Raw genomic sequence first — 26915 nt, forward strand, 5'->3', positions numbered from 1 at the left:
GAGAAACTAAATGTTAACAATGTCTGGAAATGTTGACTAAAGACCAGCATACAATACCTTAAGCAGAAAATTAATGTATCAGTGTGAAATGAGGGACTTGACAAAGAAGCAGATTTGCCATAAATAATCAGAATGGGTGGAAGAGCTTCCACAGTGGTTCGAGGAAGGCAAGTGATAAGACTGTGTCTGATATAGTATCGGAAGGAGAAAATGGTGACTGTAGGAAAAGATAAGTTTGAATAGGCATGGGAAATTAATTTATGCTTTTTTTTTTTTTTTTTTTTTTTTTTGGTTGACCCCTAGAATCAGTTACCTTAAAAGTGGGCCATGGGGGCAGCAGCATCTCTAATGTTTTATTAGAGCTAAGCTAAGCTTAGGTTATTGTACGGACAGGCTCTGTTTTATAGTTTGAACTTAATCTTGGGATGACATGGTCGACAGACCACGATGCTTTGCCACAGATGGCCTGCACCTGTTGCCCCTGGGATTCTGGATACTGGCTAAGGCTCTTTCTGACCCTATAGTGCCTTTTTTAGGCAAGGTTCAAATAACAAATTCACCACCATAACAGGAACAGGCAAGCGAAAACTGAGGGTAATGCTACTCAATGCTAGAAGTCTAAATCTCAAAATGCACTCACTCGAGGCACTCCTTAAAATGGAGAACATCGATATCTGTGCAGTGACTGAGACCTGGTTCAAGGCTCCAGAGAGCACCCCTACACTACCAGGCTATAACTCATACCACACGTTTCGGCCATGTAACCTGGACCGAAACACCAAAGGTGGAGGTGTGTCCATATTCATTAAGGATATCCACACCTCCAGGCTAGTTGCTCAGCATAATGCATCCAAGGTTATCCAAGTGCAACTAACTCTGGGCAAAACTGCAATCCAAATTGTAGCTTGCTACAGATCCCCCACCATACACCAGGATTCCCACTCCTCTTTTTTTGATGTACTGGAAAATATTAGGGTTCAACCAAACACCCTAGTAATGGGCGACTTCAACTACCCACCATTAACTGGGAAAAGTACTCATGTACCAACTCCTTAGCTCAACGCTTTCTGGAATTCATAAACTCCAATGCCCCGGATCAACTTATCCACACCCCCACCAGGGGCAACAATATCCTAGACCTAGTCATTACCAACATGAGTGACCGGTGTTCCACACCTGAAGTCAACTCCTCGTTGGTCCGATCCAACCATAAGCTAATCACCCTTGATATCCACATCCTGCCCCCACCCCCCATTAAGGAAACCACAGTAAAAAAATTTCTCCAAAGCCAACTTCATGCTTCTTAAGACAGAAATGGTAAACTTCATGACACCCATGCAGATGGACAATACAGTTACAACTGCTGAATCCTACACAAATGCATTCTATAAGCACTTACACGAGTGCATGGATCATGCTATCCCAAACAGAACCAAGATGCTATCTTCCAAAAAAAGGAAGCCAATCTGGTGGTCCCCTGCCATAAACAAACTGTACAACAGAAGGAAGAAACCGTTGCAAAAGAGAGTAAAATCCCATGAGTGGAGGAGCTCCCTGGTCAGCCTCAGTAAGAAGCTGAGATCCCTTATAAGATCTTCCAAAGCTAGCTATGAAAACAAAATCGCCACTAATTCCAAGGACAACCACAAAGCATTCTATAGCTATGTCAAGAATCTCGATGGCAACACCCAGATTTGCTCTGAGTTACAGCACAAAGGCAAGAAAATTACAGAACCAACTGATATTGCCAACATCCTGGCAGATAGGTTCAGTGCTAACTTTACCCCCCTCTCACCCCCTAAAGGACCCATATCTATACAGGAAGAATGCAGAGTCCCTGTAATCACAACTACGCAGGTAAAAGCTGCACTCTCTAAAGCCAAAAACACAGCATCCATGGGACCAGAAAACATCCCAGGCTGTGTTTTACACGAACTTCAGAACGAACTGACTCCCTACTTAAGCACCATGTTCAATAATAGCCTCGCATCAGGCTTTTTGCCCACTGAATGGTGCACAGCAACAGTTATCCCACTCCACAAAGGGGGAGCCACCACTGATCCCGGGAACTATCGACCTATTAGCCTGACGAGCCTGGTCTGCAAGGCCATGGAATGTATCATCATGGAACTCATAAACAAAGACATTGGTAACCTCCAAACTCTGGATCCCACCCAGTTCAGGTTTGTGAAAGGCAGATCATGCCTCCTGAACCTGATCGACTTCTTTGAGGCAGTCACCAAAGCCGTAGATAAGGGTAAGGTGGTTCACACAGCCTATCTTGACCTCACCAAGGCTTTCAATACCATCCCCCATTCTGGAATTATAGCTAAACTCACTAAACTAGGTATAAATCCCTACATCACAAGATGGGTTGCCAACTGGCTCACTGACAGAACCCACACTGTAAAAGTTGCAGACTCCAAATCTGACATCAAAGCAGTGGCAAGTGGAGTACCATAGGGTTCCGTCCTGGGACCTCTCCTGTTTGGTATCTACTTCTCTGAAGTACAGGCTAACACAGAAGGCCTCTGGCTAACGAAGTTCACAGATGACTGCAAACTAGGAGCCATAATCAAGTCCAAAAATGATGTGGACATCCTACAGAAGGGCCTCGCTGAGATAGATGCCTGGTGTCAGAGCCATGGCCTCAAGCTCAATGCCAAAAAGTGCAGTGTCATCCCCTTTGGTAAAAACTCTGTACCCATGAACTACCACATAGGCAGCAATCTACTTAACACTGAATGTGTGATAAGAGACCTTGAGACCCAGGTGGACAGTAGTCTTTCCTTTGATAGTTACATCGCCACAGTAGTCAGGAAGTCCTTCAACATGGCACACCTCATCATAAAAGGGTTCTCATCCAGGAAAAAATAGGTCATTGTTCCCCTCTACTTGACACTCATTAGACCCATTATAGAGTACAACGCCCCTTTTGGAATGTATCTCACAAGACATCTGCAGCAGCTGGAAAGGCCACAGACGTACCTCACAAAGAGGATTACTAGCCTCAAACAAATGCCCTACACTGACCGACTCAAAAACCTCCAGCTTTACTCCGTAGCATATCACCTACTCCGAGGAGATTTCTGCCTAACATATAAAGCTATGTCAAACCCAGAGCTGCTACACCTAAAGAAATCCCAATCCCTCTGAGCTACATGCTCTAGGGACCTAAACCTTGTCGCCACAATAAACAGGACATGCTGGAGGGATAGATTCCTGTCCCAGAGACTTCCCATACTCTGGAACAGGCTATCCATCTATGTCAAGCAACGTTCTTCATTAGCACTCTTCAAGAAAAATCTTGATGAGTGAATGGGAAATAGGAAATACACCCTGGGGATCACTTCTAGGTCTCTGCTCGACAGTGGCACAGGAAAATAACTTTCTTGGGTGGCGTAAGCCAGGGAACCTTGTTGGCTAGGCTTACATAGGCCCTTGGGCCAATAGCCTTATACCTACCTATGAACCTATGACAACTTTAGAATAAAGCTGGAACTGGGGTATATTTCTGAGAGGATTTTGCCACAAAGTAATTTATAATCCAGATTTTGCACTGCAGAACCTGATATTGTTAAACTTGATATATTTAATTGTATTTATATTTATCATTTCTCCAAGTTGTTCTAACTTTCTTTTGTTCTTCTGGTGTTTGTGTGTACTGTTATTTTGGAAACAAGCAATAAAATATTTTAAAGGAAGAGAATTTCATGCTTGTGTAAAATTATTTGATAACTGAACTTTCCTTAGCATTTTGGCATTTTGGGCTGCTAAAAGGGTTTCTGACTGACTCATGTGACCTCTGGGAAACAAGTTTTTTTCATGGGTATGTTAAATGAATAGAGAGAGGATTCCTGAAAGGTTTAAAACCTGACAAATCATATGGGTTAGATAAAATAACAGAGAGGGAACTTGTGGAAATAAAGTTCTCCTTAGTATCAGTCTTGGTTTATTTATTTATTTTTTTAAATGCATGTCCCCAGTGAAGAACTGCCAAATGAAGTCAGCATCATGGCATAGAAGGCGAAAACCCTGACCTTGACCCAGGTGACTTGGGTTTGGTTAGCAGCTCGGCTATCTGAGGTGTTGATAGGGAAAGGATGTGTCAGTCTATTCTGGAGGAGGGCATGCGCCTGGGTGCATCTTGTGGACAATCCCTAGAGGAGGATAGAAATGTATAAGGGGGTTATTGCCCCTTCCCTGAGCACCTTCAACATCCTTTACAACAACAACACATAGCTTCCACTACTGCACACATTTTATTTTGGAAGCCCCACTCCGCAAATGCATCCAGCACTCTTCACTACATAGTGTCACAGCTTGAAATGCTGTCCACACTTTAGGTAGAAAAATCATCATCTCTAAATTCCTGCTGTGCTGTTGATGCCTGTAGGGTGCACAGTGTCAGTCCTTCTGTACACTCTACCTGTTACACCAGCCACTCCAAGTCTTGTACACCCTACCGGTTGTTACACCAGCAACCCCGAAGTCTTGTACACACTACATGTTGTTAAACCAGCCACCCTAAGTCTTATAAACTCTAACCATTGATGTGAGAGTGTTCAATCTCACCGTTTGTTCTTACACATGGGTGTCGGAGCCGATCCTCGGCTCCGAGTCGGCCGCTTAGCAAAGCTCTGCATCTAGGAGAAGCTCGAGACCAACCTACCTCCCACAATTCCCTCTGCCTCTACCTCAGATCTAGTTTGCCGCTGCAACCGATCGCATCGAAATTGAAGAGCTCTGACCAACTTTGGGAGATAAGCTAAATTCTTACCTTTTTTTCTTGTATAATCTGATCTTTTTGGGATCTTAAATTTAGTGTGTGTGTGTGGGTCTAGTCATCCTTTGGCTACTCTCTTATATATATAATATATATATATATATAGTTTAGTTTACCTTAGGGCCTACCCCACCTACTTACTGGATTAGGATTGATACTATTGCTGTGTTTGTGGGCTTGCATCTAATCATTTTGACAAGTGTTTTTTGATATTGGTACAGTTTTTTCCTCACAGGATGTCTGAAAAAGCCAAGTCGGGATTTAAGAGGTGTCAATGTGGGCAAAAGATGTCTGTCACTGACAACCATAGCTCCTGTGTCTACTGTCTTGGCCCTCTCCATCTACAAGAAGACTGTTCTATATGTCATTCTTTTAGTGGAAGGGTCATGACAGATAGACGCAGGAGGCTAATGGATAGAGGTCTTTTGAAGCCTGCCTTCCAAGAGGCGCTTGACAAGTCAGACCAGGCTTCTAAGTCCTCGAAGGAGTCGAAGACATCGGAGCCCATGTCATCGGCTCCGAGTTCTTCGTTTAAGGTTCGATGTTAAGTTGTCAAACTCGCCTTCATTCTTGCTGGATGGGTTCGGAGCCGATCCTCGGCTCCGACTCGGCACTTGCTAAGCTCGAGAGGTAATTTTACCAGCTTGAGGCAACCCTATATCCCATGATGCAAGGCGTGACTACCCCAGATCTCGTTTGCCGCTTCGTGAAGAGGTCTCCTTTTACCAGCTCAGGTAATATTTAGTATTTTTGTACTAAAAGTCAGTCAGGAAAATTTCCATTTTCCTTATTTCCTTTTCTTAACAGTTAGAGTAAACTAGTACTTACCTATCTGGCCCTATATTACCTTTCTAATTTTTATTAGGGATAGTTTTTCCTCCCTTCAGGCCTTAAGCCTCCCTTCCATTATTTTTCTGTCGATGTCGGCTCCGGCCGGAGCCGACGTATCCTTGACCAGGACTGGTGCCGATAAGCTGTCGGCTCCATCTGGAACCGAAGGGTCTTCGGCTCCGATGGCTCTTTCCAAGAAGAGATCTCGGTCCCCTTACCTGGAGTCGATTTGCTCGGCTCCGGGATCTCCTCTACTTTCGGAGCGGAGCCATCGGAGCCGATCTTCAAGGTCTTCCAGGCTGTCAGACCATGACTTGGAGAGGGTGGTAAGTAGACTGCTGAAGTCACAGGCACTGGCCCAGATGCTCCATAGCCCGTCTCAGCAGATGACCGCTATCCCTCATCCCCCTGAAATTCCTCCTCTGACTCTCCTTCAGAGTTCGGAGCCGGAGCTTCTCGGAACGTTGACCGTGGGTGCGCCGGAGCCGATACTTCCCCCTGTCGGCTCTGTCATCTTTGACTCCGATTTCCTCCATGAGACCTTCCTTGGAGGGATCCGGTCGTCGGGTCTCCCTTGTCGGCTCCGAGGGGGCGAGTGGCATCGGACCCTTGTCCGACCCCGCTCTCCCTCTTGGAGCTTCGGCATTGGTGAGCTCGGCACCAACATCGGCCTCGGAGCCTTCTCTTTCAGTGGGACCGGGGATTCCTGTCTCTTCAGAGCGGGAGTCTTCTGGCCTCCCTGGAAGGGGAGCCTTTGAGGTGATGAGGAGTGTTCTAGCCCCGGAGCTGAGTCAATGGTCAATTCCATTAGCTCCTCCCTCTTCGGTGCCTGTTGATGTCTCTTCCCATTCTCTTGCTCCCGGACCCAGAGATCCATCGCCCCAGGTTTCCCCATTGGGAAGAACTTCCTCTTCTGAGGTTTCTCCTGATCCTTCCGGAGAACCCCCGCGTAAGAGGACGTGCAAGAGGAAGCACACAGACTCCTCCAAGTCTACGACATCAGATACCGACTTAGATGAGTCGGAGGGTTCCCCACAGTCCCCCTCTGAGGATGTCTCCTTTTCAGACATCCTGGAACTCCTTAAGCAGAGGGGGAACTGGTCTTCCATTAACCCCTCCGAGGATGAGTCTGTATACCTGGAGGCTTTTGGATCTCTACCCTCCACCTCCTGGGTGTCTCCGCCTTTCGACCCGCTCATGGAAGTGGTGGCTTGAAAGGCATGGGTGGCCCCTGATTCTGTGGAACCAGTCCCCAGGAGGCCTTCTAAATTCATCACGGCCCCCGCAGACAAACAGTTTCTCACCAAGGGTGTCCCTGTTGATGCCATGGTGGTGGCAGCTGCCACCAAGAAGGAACTTGCTGATCCTTCTGTACCTGCTCATCCTCCTAACAAGGACTCTAGGACCATGGATAGGTACGGTAAGCGGATGTTTTCTTCAGCGACCTTCGCCATGCGCTCACTGAACTATCTCTGTCACTTTGCCCGGCTTCAGAGAGATATTCTCAAGGAACTAGGTGAGGTAGTTCAGGATCCATCAGCTGCTGGGGCTCAAGAGAAGATTGCCTTACAGCTTGGAATCCTAAATTCTATAACTAACTCCTCCATGCGGCTCATTTCTTATGCAGCCGATGGGGTGAAAGAGCCATGAGCACAGGAGTAGCACTTAGGCATCAGTCCTGGATGCGGCTTTGTAATTTCGCAGACCCCTTTAAGGCGTCTTTCACTAATATTCCCTTCGATGGTTTGGCTTTGTTCGGACCTCAGGTGAAGGACACATTGACCAGGTGTGAGCAAGACGGTAAGACTCTTTCTGCCGTAGGAGTCCATTTCTCCACCCCTTCAAGACCCTATCCTAAAGGTCAGAAGGGAGGGAAAATGTGGTTCCGTAAATCTCAGGGAGTCACACCGGATGCACGTGGTCAGCTTACCCCCAGAGGCAGAGGGGGAAATAACAATAGATGCCGCCCTAGGGGCAGAGGGGGTCTGCAGAATCAGGGCAGCAGAGAGCCTCTCTCTGATAAACCCTTCCAGCACCCCTGAGGTGTTGCCCGACTGTCCACCCTTGGAGGCAGTTGGGGGAAGATTGTCGCTGTACCCAACAGCCTGGTGTTCCCTTTCTCAAGACAAATGGGTACAGTCGATCATATCTGAGGGTTACAATATCCCTTTTGTGAGATATCCTGCTCCTCATCAATCCCTCCCGGACGTTTCACCCAGTCTAAGGGAGTTGGCAAAGCTGGAGGTATCAAAGCTCCTAGCAAAAAGAGCCATCCAACTAGTACCAGCAGACCAGGTAGGATCCGGAATCTACTCAAGATTCTTTTTGGTTCCCAAAAAGACGGGAGACTGGAGACCAATTTTAGACCTCAGCAAACTAAACAAGTTTGTCAAGAAGGCAAGGTTCCGGATGGTCACGCTTCAGTCCATTCTACCCTTTTTGGGCAAGGACAACTGGATGTGCTCAATAGACCTTCAGGATGCGTACTATCACATAAAAATTCACAGGTGCTCCAGAAGGTTTCTCCGCTTTCGGCTGGGGACCAGTCATTTTCAATTCAGAGCCCTGCCCTTTGGTCTCACTACAGCCCCCAGAGTGTTTACCAAATGCATGGCAGTGGTCACGGCTCACCTGAGACGTCAAGGATTCCAGGTGTTTCCGTATCTAGACGACTGGCTCCTCTCTGCCACCACCAGGCATCAACTTCCCAAGGCCAGGGACTACACTCTTCACATCTGCAACCAGTTAGGGATCTCTATAAACTTCGAAAAATCTTCATTGTCTCCTTGCCAATCTATTAAATTTATAGGCGCAGAATTAGACACTGTCGGGATGTCAGCAAGACTCACAAACCAAAGAATTCTGGACATCCAAAAGTATGTTCGGATCATACTACTCATCAGAAAGATCAGGGCCAGATTTGTCCTGAAGGTGCTAGGTCTTATGGCTGCGGCCATCGTACTGCTTCCTTTAGCTCACTTCCACATGCGTCTTCTGCAGTGGATGTTGTTCACCCAGTGGTCATTCCAACAGCTTCCTATGCACCACGAGATCTTTGTGATGCAATCTTGCAAGAGTCACCTAACCTGGTGGATGTCTTCTCCGCAACTACATCAGGGCCGACTGTTTGTTCCCCCAGTTCCGGTTGCCACAGTCACTTCGAATGCCTCTCTGATCGGGTGGGGGGGGCATTATCAGGGCAGGATGGTCCATGGGACTTGGCAACCCATAGAATACCATCTGCACATAAATGTCCTAGAGATGAGAGCAGTGCTTTTAACACTGCAAGCCCTCAGCGACTTTCTTCCTTTAGGGACTATTGCAGTTCAGACAGACAACATGTCCGTAGTCTGGTATATCAACAAACAGGGCGGGACCAGGTCCTATCCACTGTGTTGAGAAGCTCTCAGACTTTGGCAATGGGCAATCTCCTCTCATCGGTTTCTGATAGCAACGCATATCCCCGGGAAATCCAACCTCTTAGCGGACAGACTGAGCAGAGCTATTCTCATGCCACACGAGTGGTCTCTCAAACAATCAGTAGTGGACGAGATTTTTCAGAAGTGGGGCGTCCCTTGCTGTGACCTTTTTGCTACACCCCAAAACAGCAAATGCCCAGACTTCTTCTCCCTCTTTCCACTACCAGGCCATCCCCCCAGAGATGCTCTAACCCAGGATTGGCCCCGGGGACTTCTTTATGCCTTTCCTCCATTCCCTCTGATACCTCAAGTGATTCAGAAAGCTACTGTCTTGAGAGCCAAACTGATTCTCATTGCCCCTTACTGGCCTCAACAAATTTGGTTTCCGTCCCTACATCGTCATCTCTTGGTTCAGCCTTGGCATCTGGATCCACTTACAGATCTTCTGATCCACCATTCGGGTCATCTGCACCAGGCCATTCATTCTCTCAACCTCACTGCTTGGTTGCTCCACTTCCTTCCTTAGCCAGGCTTCCTATGATTTCTAATCCTGTGCGAGATATCATAGTAGCTTCTCTAAAGTCCTCTACCAGAAGGATTTATGCTAGTAAATGGCAGCGTTTTTCCTTCTGGGCAAAGTCTAGGGACATAGATCCCTTTACTGCTCCAGGGAAGTCAGTCTTGGACTTCCTAGCTGAGATTTTTCAATCAGATTCTTCTTCCTCGACAGTTAAGGTTCAGCTGGCAGCGATCTCAGATTTTCATGTTGGCTTAGCGGATCAAAACATAATGTCTCACAAGCTTTGCAAAGCCTTTCTTAGAGGGATCTTTCTGCTAAAACCCCCAGTCAAAGATCCCCCTCCGCAATGGGACCTGAATTTATTGCTGGCATCCTTGATTCTGCCCCCCTTTGAACCGGCTGCTACATGCTCATTAAAATTTCTTTCCTGGAAGACGATTTTTCTGGTTGCTGTTACTTCAGCCAGGAGGGTGTCTGAACTTCACGCTCTCTGTGTCCGTCCCCCATACTTGGTTTTCCACAAAGATAGAGTGTCTTTAAGAACTAATCCATCTTTTTTGCCCAAGGTTGCTTCTCAGACGAATATTAACCAATCTATTGAATTGCCAGTTTTTTTCCCTAATTATTCTGACAGAGCGGAACAGAAACTTCATTGTTTGGATGTCCATCGCCAACTCAGATATTACTTGGACAGAACTAAACAATTCAGAAAATCTGATCAACTGTTTCTTTCTTATGCAGAAAACAGGAAGGGTCTTCCGGTCTCCAAGGTGACCTTATCCAGATGGCTGTCTTCTATCATTTCTCATGTTTATCTCCTTAGGAGCAAGCAACTGCCCTCGAAACCAAAAGCACATTCTACCAGGCGCCTAGCCACTTCCACAGCATTTCAGGATAGGCTACCTATTGACACCATTTGTGCGGCAGCCACTTGGGCCACTCCTCACACCTTTGTCTCTCATTACAAATTGGACTTGGCCTCCAGGGACAGGGCTAGGTTTGACTCCACAGTTCTCAAGAGTCTGTTCCATTGAGCCACCCAGGATAGAGGTGCTAGGGACGCGGTCCCATCCAGCAAGAATGAAGGCGAGTTTGACAACTTAACATTAAGAAGTTATGTACCTACCATAACGTTCCATGTTAGTTGTCTTCTCTCGCCTTCTTTCTTGCGTCCCTCCCTCCTTCCCCCTAGCCTGGACAGACCTTGAAGTTGTACTCTTCTCTGGGTATGGTTCATTCTTTCTATGGGCCCCAGTAGGAAGTGTCACTAGTCTCTAGTGGTTATTTGCTTTGTTTCTTTCCACATTTAGTTCCTCTTCTTCCTTTTTGGGAAGAAGGTTACTGGCAGGGTTTTTCATAGCTACCAAACGAGATCTAGGGTAGTCACGCCTTGCATCATGGGATATAGGGTTGCCTTGAGCTGGTAAAATTAGCTCTCGAGCTTAGCAAGTGCCGAGTCGGAGCCAAGGATCGGCTCCGAACCCATCCAGCAAGAAAGAAGGCGAGAGAAGACAACTAACATGGAATGTTATGGTAGGTACATAACTTCTTATTCACCGGTTCCACAGACTTCGGGACCGAGTGTCGAACTTCTTACTGTGACCGAGCCTCAAGTCTTGGAACCGGTGTCGGAGCTTCCACCTCCTGCAATATTGAGGTCGGTACCGTCCTCGGTTCCTTCGACCCGATCTTCCAGGCCCCTCTCTGACACCGACGTAGATCGTGTGGTGCAGAAGTTAATGGAGAACACGGCCTTGTCCAAGCTATTTCAGTCTCCTCCCAATTGGTATCGAGACTCGAAGGCCTTCCCTTATCTCCATCTGATCCTCCTCCGAGGCCTACTCAGCTTTTGGAGCCAGGGGATGTTGATCTGATGATAGTGGAGCCCTTGGTGCCGGAACCGTCCCTTCCTCGGTTGGCATCGTTGACCTCGACTCCATCGGAACCGTTGGCGATCTCGCGGAGCTGATGATCTATCCTTGACTCCGGGACTGAGAGTCGAACCGATGTTTCAGTGCCGACTCTCCCCCTCGGTGCTTCGGCACAGATCACTTCGGCTCCGTCCTCGGGGTCGATGCCCTTGGCCTCCGTGTCGGAGATACTTCCGCGTTCTTTGGAACCAGGGGATTCCATGGCTCGGGGTCCGGAGGCCTTTGACCTCATGAGGAAGGTATTGTCTTCTCAGACAACCACGTCATCAGAAGCAACTTCTCCCTCCCGTAAAGGTCCGTTGTCTACTTTTGCACCCATGACTACACATAAGCGTAGAGCACCAGTGTCTCAGCCACTCCCAGAGGGAGCCCCTTCTTCCTCGGAGGCCTCATCGGATGCCCCTCCCGATGACGTTCCGAGGAAAACGTTGTGCAAGAGGAGGCACTTAGATTCTCCACAAGAATCTTTAACATCGGATACTGACTTAGATGAGTCAGAAGGGTCCCCAAAAATCACCCTCAGAGGATGTCTCCTTTGCTGACATCCTGGAGATCCTGAAGCAGAAAGGTGATTGGCAGGCCCTACCCCCTTTTGAGGATGAGTCGGTTATGCTGAAGGCATTTCGTGCTCACCCTTCCTCCTCCTGGGTCACTCCGCCCTTCGACGAGTTAATGGAGTTAATTGCTTGAAGGGCGTGGGAGGCACCTGACACAGTGGAGCCAGTTCCCAGGAAACCTAACAAGTACATAACTGCCCCTCAGGACAAGTCATACCTTACTAAGGGAGTTCCAGTGGATGCTATGGTGGTGGCCGCAGCCACTAAAAAGGAGATGTCCGAATCTTCCTCGTCTGTCCATCCCCCTAACAGAGACTCTAGGACCATGGACAGATATGGGAAGCGCATTTTCAGTTCAGCGACTTTTTCCATGCGATCGTTGAACTACTTGACACACTTCACACGATTACAGAGGGATCTAGTCAAAGAGTTGGGAGATAGCCTCCAGGGTAATACAGATGCTGCTGTCTCGGACAAGGTTACAGCACAGCTCAATACCCTTACGTCTATTGTGAACTCGTCCATGAGGCTCATCTCGTATGCGGCCGAAGGGTCGAGTAGGGCTGCAGCTTCAGTGATTGCTCTTCGTAGACAATCCTGGATGTGGCTGTGCTCCTTTGCGGAAGCCTTCAAGTCTTCCTTTACTAACACCCCCTTTGATGGTGCCACTCTTTTTGGCCCCAAAGTAAAGGAGACCCTAACCCGGTGTGAGCAGGAGGGAAAGACTCTGTCTGTTGTCGGAGTCCATTTTTCCACCCCATCCAGACCGTACCCCCAAAGGGCAACGAGGTGGAAAGATGTAGTTTCGTAAACCTCAGGGTTCTTTTCCAGGCACACAGGGTGATGCCCCCGCAGAAGCAGAGGAGGGGGCAGAAATGGAAGACGCCGCCCTGGTGGCAGAGGGGGTCCACAGAACCAAGGTGACAGGGATACCATCCCTGGGAAGCCTTTCCAGCACTCCTGAGAGGAGGCCCGACTGTCCTGCTCTGGAGGCAGTCGGGGGTCGCTTAGCTTTATACCCTCAGGCCTGGCAAAGCCTTACTTCAGACAATTGGGTAAAAAGCATTATTACCAGAGGTTACAAAATTCCCTTTATATTTCCCCCATTACCACAAAAAAGATTCCCAGATGTACCACCCCATCTGCGAAAACCTGCAGCTATAGAAATCTCAAAGCTGCTAGAAAAAAGAGTCATCCAACCAGTCCTGGCGGACCAAAGAGGATCCGGAACTTACTGAAGGTTCTTTTTAGTTCCAAAAAAGACAGGGGACTGGAGGCTGATTCTGGACCTAAGCACTCTCAATACATTTGTGAAGAAAGAAAAGTTCCGGATGGTCACGCTTCAATCGATCCTTCCGTTTTTACAGAAGGACGACTGGATGTGCTCAATAGATCTCAGGGACGCCTACTACCACATCAAAATGGCCAGAGTGTCCAGAGATCACCTGCACTTCTGGCTAGGAGCCAGCCACTTTCAGTTTCGGGCCCTGCCCTTTGGTCAAACCTCAGCCCCCAGGGTTTTCACCAAATGCATGGCAGTGGTAACGTCTCACTTGAGACGCCTAGGATTCCGGGTGTTTCCATATCTGGACGACTGGCTCCTTACTGCCACCACCGAGCGTCAACTGATACAGGCCAGGGACTACACAATCAGCCTTTGTGCTCAGCTAGGGATTTCGATAAATTTCGAAAAATCTGCGTTACAGCCCTCGCAGCATATTTCATTTATAGGGGCAGATCTAGATACCCGCTCTTTGCTACTAAAACTCCCCTCCACAAGAATAGCTTCCCTGCAAGAACACGTATCTCTCCTGCTATTGTCCAAAAAGTCCCCAGCCAATCTAGTCCTGAAAGTCTTAGGGCTCATGTCAGCTTCCCTCATTGCAGTTCCCATGGGGAGGCTACACATGAGAGTTCTCCAATGGCTGCTGTTCGCACAGTGGTCGTTCCAGCAATTACCACTGACACACGAGATTCACATAACGAATACCTGCAAAGCACACCTGTCTTGGTGGTTACAGAATCACAACTTCATCAGCGGCCGACCATTTGTGTTACCCAAACCGACAGCCACAGTGACCACGGACGCTTCTCTGATAGGGTGGGGGGCATCTTTCAGGGGCAGACAGTCCAAGGCGAATGGTCCAGCTTAGAGTACAACCTGCATATAAATGTTCTAGAGATGAGGGCAGTGTTTCTAGCGTTGCAACACTTCTCCCCCCTTCTACCTCTAGGGACTATTGCAGTACAGACGGACAATATGTCCGTAGTCTGGTACATAAACAAACAGGGAGGAACCAAGTCTTACCAGTTGTGCAGAGAGGCCATAAGAATTTGGCAATGGGCAGAGTCCACGGGTCGCTTTCTAATAGCAACGCACATCCCGGGGTTACCCAACGTCATAGTGGACAGGTTGAGCAGAGCCATCCTGTTACCTCACGAGTGGTCCCTCAATCAGAAAGTGGCGGAAAGGATTTTCCGCAAATGGGGCCAGCCTTGCTGCGATCTGTTTGCGTCTCCAATGAACACCAAATGCAGAAGATACTTTGCCCTTTTACCCCCTCCAGGGGATGTCCCCAGGGACGCTCTGATTCACGATTGGCCCCCGGGTCTCCTGTACGCTTTCCCTCCTATACCACTGATCCCGAAATTTCTTCAGAAAGCCAAAGACCAGGAGAGGACTATAATTCTCATTGCCCCATTCTGGCCTCGTCAGATTTGGTTCCCCTTTCTTCAAGCCCACCAAATGCAGGAGCCCTGGATTCTGGACCCACTGCCAGATCTGCTGACTCATTCATCAGGAGCTCCTCACCTGTCGCTCCTATCCCTCAAGTTAGCAGCCTGGCTGCTCCGCTTCCCTACTTAGCCAGGTCTGATCTTCTTTCTCCGGCGGTTCAGAACATTCTGGTCGCCTCCCATAAGGCTTCCACTACTAAAATCTATTCCAGTAAGTGGAAACGTTTCGTCTACTGGGCGACTACACAGCATTTGGATCCTTTAGTAGCCCCCCTAAACAAGATTTTGGAATTCCTGTCCATTTTGTTTCACCAAGGAGCCTCTACTGCCACTTTAAAAGTTCAGTTGGCCGCTATATCCAACTTTCACATAGGAGAAAACGGAGCTCCTATTATGGCTCATAGGCTTTGTAAGGCCTTCATGAAAGGGTCCTTTCATCTCAGACCAACAGTTAGGTCACCTACAGCTCCTTGGAATCTAAATTTTCTTTTACCCCAGTTAATTTTACCACCCTTTGAACCAGCTTCTTCCTGTTCCTTAAAGTTCTTGTCCTGGAAGACTCTTTTCCTAGTAGCTATCACTTCAGCCAGACGAGTATCAGAACTTCAGGCACTTTCCATCAAACAGCCATATTTAATTTTTCACCCTGACAGGGTATCATTACGCACCAACCCTTCCTTTCTCCCTAAGGTCTGTTCAGTTAACAACATTAATCAGTCCATTGAGCTTCCTACATTTTTCAAGAACCACTCCAACAAATTGGAATGCATGTTACACAAATTGGATGTTCATAGACAACTCAGATTCTACCTGGATAGAACTAAGGACCATAGGAAAGCGGACCAACTGTTTATAGCCTATGCGGACAATAAAAAGGGCATGGGAGTGACGAAGCGCACACTTTCTAAATGGCTAACTGATTGTATAACTTTCGTGTATTCTGCTTCAAACCAAATTTTGTCCACCAAACCAAAGGGACATTCTAATAGGTCAGTTTCCACGTCTCTGGCTCATGCGGCTCGTCTGCCATTGGACACTATTTGTGCAGTCGCCACTTGGTCTAAACTGCATACATTCATTACTCATTATAAAGTTGATAGGACTTCCTGGGATAGAGCATCTTTTGGTTCCACTGTGCTCAGGAACGTTCTTCCGTGAGTCACTCAGGGTAATGGAGCTAGGGACGCTACCCATGTGTAAGAACAAACGGCGAGATTGAACACTCTCACATAAAGAAGTTATGTCCTTACCATAACGTTCCATGTGGAGTGTTCATCTCGCCTTTGTTCTTACATCCCCACCCTCCCACCCTCAGGTCTGGAAGAACGTACGGATTTAGAAGTCTGGTCTGTTTGTCTCCCACTAGCGGTCTCTCTGTTGTTTCTACTGGCTTGAGCTAGTGTCCGCTCCTTATGTATACTTATGTATCCTGTTATGCTTGATTACCTTGGTTATTGCTGGATCTGGTATTGTTTTGCAAACTAGATCTGAGGTAGAGGCAGAGGGAATTGTGGGAGGTAGGTTGGTCTCGAGCTTCTCCTAGATGCAGAGCTTTGCTAAGCGGCCGACACCCATGTGTAAGAACAAAGGCGAGATGAACACTCCACATGGAACGTTATGGTAAGGACATAACTTCTTTTTATATCTAGCCACCCACAAGTCTTATATACCCTACCCATTGTTACACCAGCCACAAAACAAAGGAAAAATAAACATCAAGACTGAAGACTGTTCAAGTAAAAAATAATAAAAATAATTTTATTAAACAAATAGCGCTTTTGTGCAATGTGCACTACTTCACACCATAGCATCAAAATAAAAAACCTTTTAAATACACTCTAAAATCCAATAAAAACTACCCAATCAGTTGCCATGACAATTGATAAATTAATGCCTCAATCAATGCAATTTTAACACAGGCTTAACGGGAACACTATCATTTAAACCAAAAAACTTATCTGACTGCAATGTAATTATCTATTTTGTTCCTGCAGTATCAGTCTTATCCCTTAGAGGGCCACCTCTGACATTCTTATGAATAAATTGTAAAACCAGAAAGAGAAAAAAAATGTCCAGGATTTGCATTAATTTCCCAACAATGTGCAAGACTGTATGAAAACAAATTGCAGCAGCAAAAAATGAAGCAATTGCTATGGTCTGAAGAAGTGCACATTGCCCAAAAGCGCTATCAGTTTAATAAATGTATTTTTATTATTTTTTACTTGAACAGTCTTCAGTCTTAGTGGTTCATTTTTCCTTTGTTTTGCTGCTTTGGCAAGTTTATGAATTGAACAACATTTTCCTTACTGATTTTTAATCTCTGTTACACTAGACGCCCCCAAATCTTGTGCATCCTACCTGTTGTAACACAAGCCCCCCTTGAGTCTTATATACCATACCCGTTGTTACACCAGCCACCCCCAAATCTTGTGCGTCCTACCTGTTGTAACATGAGCCACCACCAAGTCTTGTGTCCTTCAAAGTGAGGTGTTCAGAACACTACTGAAATCCATGTCACTATTCCATTCATTTCACAATATAAGACACCAGGGCAGCTACTGACAAATTGGCAGTTGTTTCTAAATTAGTCTTAAGTAGTGGTGATATGATGCCCCCCATATACTATATTTTGCTATCTTACCCTATATATGTGTGCATGCATAATTGTTTTCAATGTTATTATTCTGACTGTATTAATCCTTTCCTTAGGTGGTGTATAAAAGGCTGCTAGCAAGAAGGTACATGGTTCCAGAACAGTACAAATAGTAATACACTTTAGAAGTCTGGCTGCTTTCTGTTTCATTGTGAGACATTAAATTTACTTTTAGTCTCCTATAAACAAATGCTCTGTAACCTCTTTTTCCTTCCCTCACCTTGTATACATTTGCTAATCTTGTATGTTCTTGGCCCAGTTGCTGTCTTTATGACAGATTTCTTGTTGCAACATCCACTATGCATTTTTTTTCTGTTGTTAAAATGCTTCCTTTTCTAAAATTTGTTTTCCAGATGCTGTTGTCTCTGTTAAAAATCAAACTACCAAAAAGCACATTCATTCCATTCTTGTCCCACAAAATATTCTTGTATTATGTGTTTACTCCTGTGGTCAACAAAACTAAATTTTTCTTGGCCGAGAATTTATAACAATGGTGATAAATTTTATATATCATAAAATTTCAGTGCAAGTGGCAGTATATGGTAAACATTTATCTGAATGTATGTTGAAACAGTGGAATTTCTCTGAAAATATTAACAGAAGAACTATGGTTAAATGATTCTGATTAACAGCTAAATATACTTTTTTCAATTGGCCTATACTATATAAGATATAAGCAAAAAAATCATTTGATGAAGCCTGGGGCTTTAAATATCACCTGAGAGTGTAAATTATTATATTAATCCCATTCCAGCATTTTTTCTGTATTCATATTAAACTAAATGTTTCAAAATATTTTAAATTCAGTACAAGTATAATCAAACTTGATTTTGTTTTGTACATTTGCATAAGTAGAAGCAGGTGGTGGTAATGACCGTGTACACATTGCTTTGCATGGCATGCCATTAACAGTGTAAGAACTGTTCCTCCTGTCAGATATTAAAATATGGTGGGTATGTTTATATGTTAGAATCACTACATAAGTGACAGGGTAGGGTAAATAGTGTGATAAGAGACACCCTGGATGGTGCCTTTTGTGTATTTAAAAACAGGGTTTTATTTCCAGTACACACTTTTTAGTATTTCTTCAGTTCTTTAATTGTTTTCTAGTTACATGATAAAGAAATATGTAACTCAGACTTTATCCAGATTCATTAAATAATCTGGAGAGTGAGACAGGATTTATTCATTCATCCATTCAGTTTGGTAGGCAGGGTAGAGCACTGATCCAAATGGGCCTACTTCAGTTTCTGTTTGGACAAATATAAATGATAATAGACAAGCAAATTAACAAGAAATATGAATACAAAGAAAATGTGTGAAGATAGAAGTGAATCAGTAACATTAATAATAACAAAATGCACAGTAAAAAGGACAATAAGATGGTATGGTTAGAATAAGGAGGGAAGACGAAGAAAGTAAAATAGTAAAGGGACTGAGCACGAAAGATAACAAAAGTAAAGTAAGGCCACACCGAAATTAACTATATACAATATATAATGTTGATGAGATGTCACATGTTAGTGCAGAGAACTAATGTGAGGAAGACAAAGGTGCTGGACTGGTGAATGGGAAACTGGAGGATTAGGTGATGTGTCAGAGACAGAATTTGCAAATTTGTTCAAACTTGAGACAATCTTTAACTAAGCATGGAATGAGGGTTATGTGGTGAAGTCTTAAAGATTAGTAGGGAGAGATTCACAGAGTTTGGAGCCTAGAATGGAAAAGGCATGGTTAGTGCAATGAAGTCTGGTTCTGGGACATTGAAGAAGTGGACCAGAGTGGTTAAGACTTCTTAGACTGTAACAGGGTTGGTGGTCTGAAGAGGTTGGAGGCAAGGGAAGGACAGGAGTGTTTTTCAAGAAGCTTGTAGAGTTGGGATCCAAGAAGCAGATTGGTACATTGTTGGAAAGGTAGCCAGATGGCTTTATTAAGCATGATACAATGGTGCACATTTCCATGGGAAAGGGTATGGAAATTGCAGATAGAGTTGCTTAGTTTAGGATCAAGCCACATACCAAGGTATTTGAAAGAGATGACTTAATCAATGGGGTTATCGAGATGGTCATTCATAAGAAGAGGTTGAAAGTTATTTTACCATTTAGGGGAGGTACCAAACAGCCTTTTTAGTTTTTTAATTGTTCAAAATTAGATTTTTTATTAAGCCATTTGATAAGAGAAAGGAAGTCAGTAGTTGTTGCTGCATGGCCGAGGAGGTATGATTTCAGCGAAGTAAGACCATGTCATTTGAATAAAGTAAGAGTGGGAGGTGATAAAGGTCAAGTTACAGTGTATTAATGAAAATGGAAAAAAGGGAGGAGATTCAGAATGGAGCCCTGAGGGACTCCTTTAAGGAGAGTGTTTGGAAACCACAGAGAAGTATCAACTAGAAAGATATTTTTTAAACCATGGAGCTGTATCTGGACTAATTCCAATTTCAGTTAGAAGATCTAAAAGAATGTTATGGTCAATCAAATTGAAAGCTCTGATGAGGTCAATAAAGGTGGCTCCAGTGAGGATACCATTGTCCATAACCAAGAAAATGTTATCAGTAAGTGTCCAGAGTGCAGCAGAAGTACTCCTAAAAGCCCAAAAGCCATGATGTTTTGAGGATATTAGATGATATTGGGAGATATAATGGGTGAGTTGATTGTAACAAATTTTTCAAGGATTTTACCATGTATGGGAAAAATAGAGATGGGACAGAAATATTTTTAGTGAGATGTTTAGCAATGGCTGTTTTTCAAATATCAGGCATGAACTTTTGAGTTGGGTAGACATTGTAAATGTGAAGAAGAGGGGTCCTTATATAGAAATAAGAACCATGGAGAAGATTGTCAGGATCTGCAGGTTAGCTGCTTTTTAGTTTTTCATGTAGGAGTATTATGTGTTTATCTTTGATTGCTTTGAAATGGAAAGTGGGAACATAGTGGGGAGGAGAGAGGTTAGAGGGAGAGGATGGGTTATTAATGGAATTAGGGATGGAAAGTGTATTAAAGTGGAGGCTGAAAACAGTGACTGTGAAGTGAGATGAGGTGACTGGGTGTTAGCTGGATTAACATGTCCTGTCAGACAGTTGACCTCTAGACAGAATTTTTTAGGTGAGTTGAGAAGGGATAACTGATGCTTTTTCATAATGTGGCTTTGATGTTGCCTGATTAGATAGTGTTGCTTGGAGGTCGAGGATGGGTTGTTTTCTTTTCCAAGTATTCTATGCATTGTCCCTGAAACTAAATAGACATTTGAATTCTTACATGTGACAGTTGTTTTATTTTTGTGGGGTTTATTGAGCTGTGTGATTTTAGGAAAGTGTTAGTCCTAGAGGTTAGTGAGAATTTGTGTGAGGAGAATGCTGCTGTGGTTTGGGTCACTAGACAAGAACCACAAAAAAGGCAAGGACACGTTCATCAAGTTTATTTTCTCTTAGCACTTTCGGCTCAACAAATGGTAAGACTTCTTCAGATAAGATATAAAATATAAATAATCAGTCCTGCACTGGTCAGAGTGGATAAAAGAAAGGGAACAGAATTGTGGCCATTACCAGACCCTAGCATATCAGAACAATTCCCAGAAATGTTCACATCATCGGCAGACTTCCTTTTACTCAGTACAGAGGAACGGACAGAACTGGAATCAATGCCAGAGAGAGTAAGTACTGAATTGGCTGAATTGACTGTTAATATGCCATCAATCATTGTGAATAATACTGGTGACTTTAAAATTTTCAATTATAGCTTGCATGACTTGGACTTAGCTAACTTGTTTTCTAAGGGGTTTACATTCGTACCTGTGGTCAGGACTGACATTGCTAATGTGTTAGATTTAAAATTGTTCGTGAGGAAAATGAATTTTAGAATTTTGGTGAACAACAGATGCAATGACGCTGGGAGTGAATTTTGGGTGCCCAGTGTATGCATCCCCCCATTACATCTGACGTTAATGTTATTTGAAAAGTTATGTGAAGTAGATTTAAGATATTTGTTAAATGGTAGAACAAATGTTTTAAACACATTAAATGGTGAAGAAGAGGAAGTACTTAGAACTCTTTGGCAAATGAAAATAAGGATTATACAGCCCGATAAGGGTGGGGAGGGGAGGGTTGTGGTTATGGATTTACAAGATTATGTGAACAGAATGTATGCCATCCTCTTTAGTGATACTTACAGACAAGTGTCTAAAAATGAGTTAAATATTGCGTAAGGTAGAATTAATTGATATGCTTTTAAAACAACGTATTTCCTTAGCTGAGTTTAAGTTTTTGAAAGTGAATTTTCATCTTACTCCCACTATATTCAGATTGCCTAAGTTACATACAAACTTGGTGGACCCACCTATGTGTCCAATTGTGGACGCTCAAAATTTTGTTACATCCACCTTCACTAAATTTTTGGATACTAAGCTAAAAGGGCTTTTGAAACAAGAAAAATATTTATGTATAGATTCATGGGATTTCCTCAGTAAATTTAACTCAGTTATATTTGATCCAACCTCTGTTTTTTGACCATTGACATTAAGGATTTGTTTTCAGTGATACCACATGATATAGGTTTAAATTGGTTCCATGAATATTTGTTCAGGAAAGGTTTACCACAGGATAACATCAATTTTTATGTTGAGATGATGGAACTTGTTCTGATTAACAATTTTATCTTTTTTGACGAACAGTTATTTTTACAGAAAGAGGTGTTGCAATGGATGCGGCCTGTGGCCCCTTATATGCTAACATTGTTATGTGCGAATGGGAATGTAAATTCCTGTTTGAACATGTGTTTTTTCAGGATTGTGAATTGTACTTGAGATACCTTGCTGATTTATTTATTATTTTGGAAGGGTGGTAGGAGTAAAGTTGGGTTGTTCCTTGAGTATATTAACAGTACTACTGACTTTTTGAAGTTTTCTTATGTGCTGAATGATAACTGTATTAGTTATCTTGATGTTAACTTGGCTAAAGATTTGGCTAATGGTAGATATTCATCTACCAATTTCAGGAAACCCACATACTCTAATTCATTCTTACATTTTCACAGTTTACACCCTTTGTCCCAAAAGAAAGCAGTTGTTAAGGGGCAATTTGTTAGGGCCGCGGGGATGGAATCACTGTTTGGGGATTTTTGAAGTGAATGCGCCTTATTGGAATATATGTTTATCAAAAGGGAATACCCTGTAGACATTATCAAAGAAATGAAGATGGAAGTAATAAATAAATGAAGGATGGGTATGTATGTTCCTATTTTAATGAAGTTGGAACTAAATGAATCTCAAAGTTCTATATTGTCCACTAATTTGGCTCATGATGGGAGTATAAATGTCCAGAACGATGCCATGATTAATTTTAGGTTTTCCTTTGTCACTCGGTTTACTATTGATCATAAACAGGTCAGGGATATTATTTCTAAAAACTGGTCTGTGTTGGTTGATGATCTTGTAGTAAGGCAAAAAATAAGTACTAAGCCTTTGGTTGTTTACAAGAGAGGAAACAACTTGAAAAATCTTGTGGCAAGAGCACTTTGTCCCACTGATTCTAACAATATGAAATCTTGGCAGACGTCTAAATGTGGGTGTTGCCATTATTGTTCGTATATTAATACTGGTGAATTTTTTGACATTAATGGACACCATTTAAAAATTAATGGCAGGCATAATTATAACAGTGTGGGGGTGGTTTATGGGGCATTGTGTCAATGCTGTCCTGCGTTTTACATAGGTAAGGTGGAACGCAAGTTGAGAAATCTAATTTATGAACATGTTTATGACATTAGGGGGATGAGAATGACCAATGCTTTATTTCAACACATGTCCGACTTCACTGAACATCACTTTAAGTTTATAGTGATCGAATAAGTGAGGATGAATCCTAAGGATGGCCCATGGCAGTTGTGTCTTGACAAAAGGGAATTATACTGGATTTTGCATTTAAAAGCAGTAGGATGGCCTGGGTTAAATGAAATAGCATCTATTGGTTGCATTTTAAAGTTGAAAGCACAATGTCGATGAGGATGGTTATTTTATACTTTATATTTTATTTATACATAAGGGTGGTTTTTTAGACATGCCTATTTCTTTCATTGTATAATGATTGGTAGATGTCATTTGATTGTGTGTATTTAAAGGCATTTTGTCTTTCTGCATTTTATTTGAAGAAGTCTTACCATTTGTTGAGACAAAAGCGCTAAGAGAAAATAAACTTGGGGAACATGTCCTTGCCTTTGTGTCGGCTCTTTTTTGTGGTTAAAGTGTTTGTGGACTTTTTGATGCTGTCACTAGACAAGAAACCAGTCTAATGTGGCTGGAATTTTCTTAAGTTTACGAATGTTGGATGGGGATTTGTTCCAGAAAGATATGAGGTAGGAAGGGAGGGATTTTGTTTATGTGATGAGAGATACTGAAGCTGATTGAGCTATGGTCATTGAAGGAAGGGGGGGTGAATGAAAATCTGAGAAATAATGTTAGGATTATTAGTAATAATAAGATCAAGAAGTGAGTGGTGGCCTGGCGGATTCAGTTACCAATTGTATGAGTTAAGGATTTCCAAGATATTGTTTTGATTAGGGCCAAGAAGGATGAGATTGAAATAATCTAGTAGGATGATTTTTTTGTGATTTTGTTTTTTTTTTATTATTGAGGAGGTAATTTCAAGCTGAAAGAGTTTTGAATTTGGCTAAGGAGACAGGAGGGGGGTGGTAAGCTACAATAAGATGAATAAAAAAGTTTGGTACTTTTCCGTTATCGGGGCAACAGTTGTAAGGTGCGTGGATGGATAGACCTAGCCTTGAAATTGCAATGCAGTCAAGTTGCTGTTACTGAGTAAAATCAAAATGTTTTTTCAAGTTTGCAGATTTGCACAAGGCAAACGTTTGTCACATCCAGCGCTTTCTTAGAACTGAGTTCCGTTTGTCTGAACCCTAATGTTCTGGGCCTTTCACTTTTTGTTACCACTGCTCGCCTCTTCGTTTTCTATGTTCCTTGAAACTGTAGCAAGATCCCCGGGTAATTCCTAGCTAGGGTATGATTGACAAACATTATTTTGTAAGAAAATAAGGAAGTGCTCCTCTTTCCAACCATCAGTTGCTTTGTAAGGGAATAAAGTCACTGCTCTGTGCTAAGAGATTGTATCCCAACTGCAATTATTATTAAACAGCAGAAGCAGCATTGACTTCAGATCTCCCCATTCGCAGTGTGTGCACATTGACAGATAGGCCTCCCAGCATTATAAATCGTAACACAATGAAGCTTACAAATCAGCTGATGGTCGGAAAGAGCTGCACTTCCTTTTTTCTTTTCAGAAATTAACATTGGTCTTTCACACCCTCTGTATCATTTAACCGGGAATCGTTCGACAACTACCTGCATAGGCAGCAGGGACTTGCGAGGAAACCGCAAGAGTTCTATGACCGCAAAGCCAAATTTCAAGACAGAACAGAACACTGAATTGACCGCTGCTGACTTGTCAAAAAACAATACTAGGGTGAGGAAGACGACAAAGGTAAACCCAGAAAAATATTAGGCAGTGGTGACTTCACATCAAGCGCACATTTAGCCTGTTGTCCAGATAACAGAAAGTACCCAAAGTTTTTAGTGGAGGGGACATGTATAAGTAGTCAGGAAGAAAGTCTGAGACAGTGTTGCTATGAGCTAAGAATTAGACATTTAAATTAGATTTAAACACCAGTAGTGTTCCACCACCAGTTCTAGAACCAGGTCTCCCATCAAGATAATAGTTGTACCCAGCAAGAAATGATGGATGGAATGATATGCTTGTGCCTGCTCACTTCTGTCTGTTAGGGAATCATGCTGGAAAGAGACAGATGCATCTGCTTGAGACTGTACCCTTCTCTGGAACAAGCTTCCCTTTCACATGAAGCAGACCTCCCTCCCTGACCATCTTCAAACGCAGCCTAGATTAATGGACAGGTGACTGTAAATTCACTCCTGGGGGGTACCCATGTCCCTCTTGGATAGAGGCGGTCAGTGTTGATTACCATAGATTCATACTTCTGTGAGCTTCATTTACCTAACTATAGAGAACTGGGACAACTCAGGATAAGTATGGCTAGGCTTGTAAGGGCTCTTGGGCCATTAGCCTGGTAACCTGCTATGAACCTATGAGTGATTCGGGGATGCATGGTCTGGTGGTGTGCTGAGGTGAAACTTTCCTGGTGGAGACAGGGTACCATGTGTAAGGTATCTGGTTGCAAGAAAGATAGGCTGTGATGTTGTGTCTTCAAGAAACATGGGAACCTCTCTTTCTTCTGCCCTTTATATGCCCCTTTAAGACACTTACTGGTGTGTAAAGGGAGATTAGAGTATAAAATACTTCAATCAGCCTCCAGTATGACAGCCCAGCTTCTCCAATTTGTCTTTTATGTGTGGTGGTTATTTAAATCTTTGTAATCCTGTGGGTGTTCTGTCAGAGAAAGATGATCTTGGCAAAGGATCATGATAGGGATTTCACAATTGAACAAGGAAAACCAAATACAATGGAAAATATATACAGAAAGCTAAGTGTCTGTAGTCACTGGCAATTGAGAAGGAAAAATTAAATAAAAAACAATTTCATTCACTTGCAATCTGGCAATGGCATCTGCATTGCTGGCAAGGCTCACCGTAATATTTCATGACTGGAGTATTATTGGCTGTCACATGTTCCTTTCTACTTGTTACTTTTTGTTTTATTACAGGGAAGAAGCCAAGTATAACAGGCTGCATATTATACATCCATAATCCATTTTTCTGTCTGTTTAGATTCTAATTTCATGTTTATCTATATTCATTTGTAGCATAGTATTATTGCATCATATGCAGTAAAATATTTTGCTTATACTGCATTTGTATAATCTGAAGTAAATATATTAATGTGTTCCATGGTCTTCAGTAAGTGGAACTGTGCATCTCAAATGCAAGAGATCACTACTGTATCATTTTGCTATTACATTTAATGTTCATTCAATATCCCCACTCTCTCAGCCTCATTTAATTATATATGTAATTGAGGTTGGGCTTAGTGAACATTTATTTACTTTTTAAGTACTGTAAAGCTGATGTGTGCCTCATTCTCTCCTCCTCCTTTTAATTTTTGTGCAGCTGAAGACACCTTTTCTCTGAGACTTCAGCTTCTTTATATTTGCCCCATATTTGGATATGATAATTTATTAATTTTGCCTTTTATTCATACCAACCTGAAATCATGTTACTGCGATTCCCTCACGTTATTATTTAATTAATTTACTGCAAGGCAGAAATGTCCTTCCTCTTACCCATCTCCTCACTAATACTAACACTGCTGTGTGCTGCCCCTCTTCCAAAACGTATATATCTGATCACTTTAATCCCAGACCTCATTTACCTTTTCAGCCAGCCTGATTTGTTGTCAGTTTGCAAACTCCTAACTTTTAACTGCCAGTGATATGATTAAATGGAGTGTTGTGTGTTAAGTGACATTACATGAGCTCGTATGTAAACCTGGTGTAATTGAAAAACTTGAG

The 26915-nt window shown here is 43.5% G+C and overlaps 1 protein-coding gene across 1 annotated transcript in view; it reads right to left on the bottom strand.

The window, feature by feature from the left end:
- LOC122789357 (dual specificity protein phosphatase 13-like) overlaps positions 1–26915 on the bottom strand; it is a 256635-nt gene that overhangs the window by 55724 nt on the left and 173996 nt on the right. The window lies entirely within an intron of this gene.

The sequence above is a fragment of the Protopterus annectens genome, chromosome 14.part0, assembly GCF_019279795.1.
Source record: "Protopterus annectens isolate FY-2018-M chromosome 14.part0, PAN1.0, whole genome shotgun sequence".
Lineage (NCBI taxonomy): Eukaryota > Metazoa > Chordata > Ceratodontiformes > Protopteridae > Protopterus > Protopterus annectens.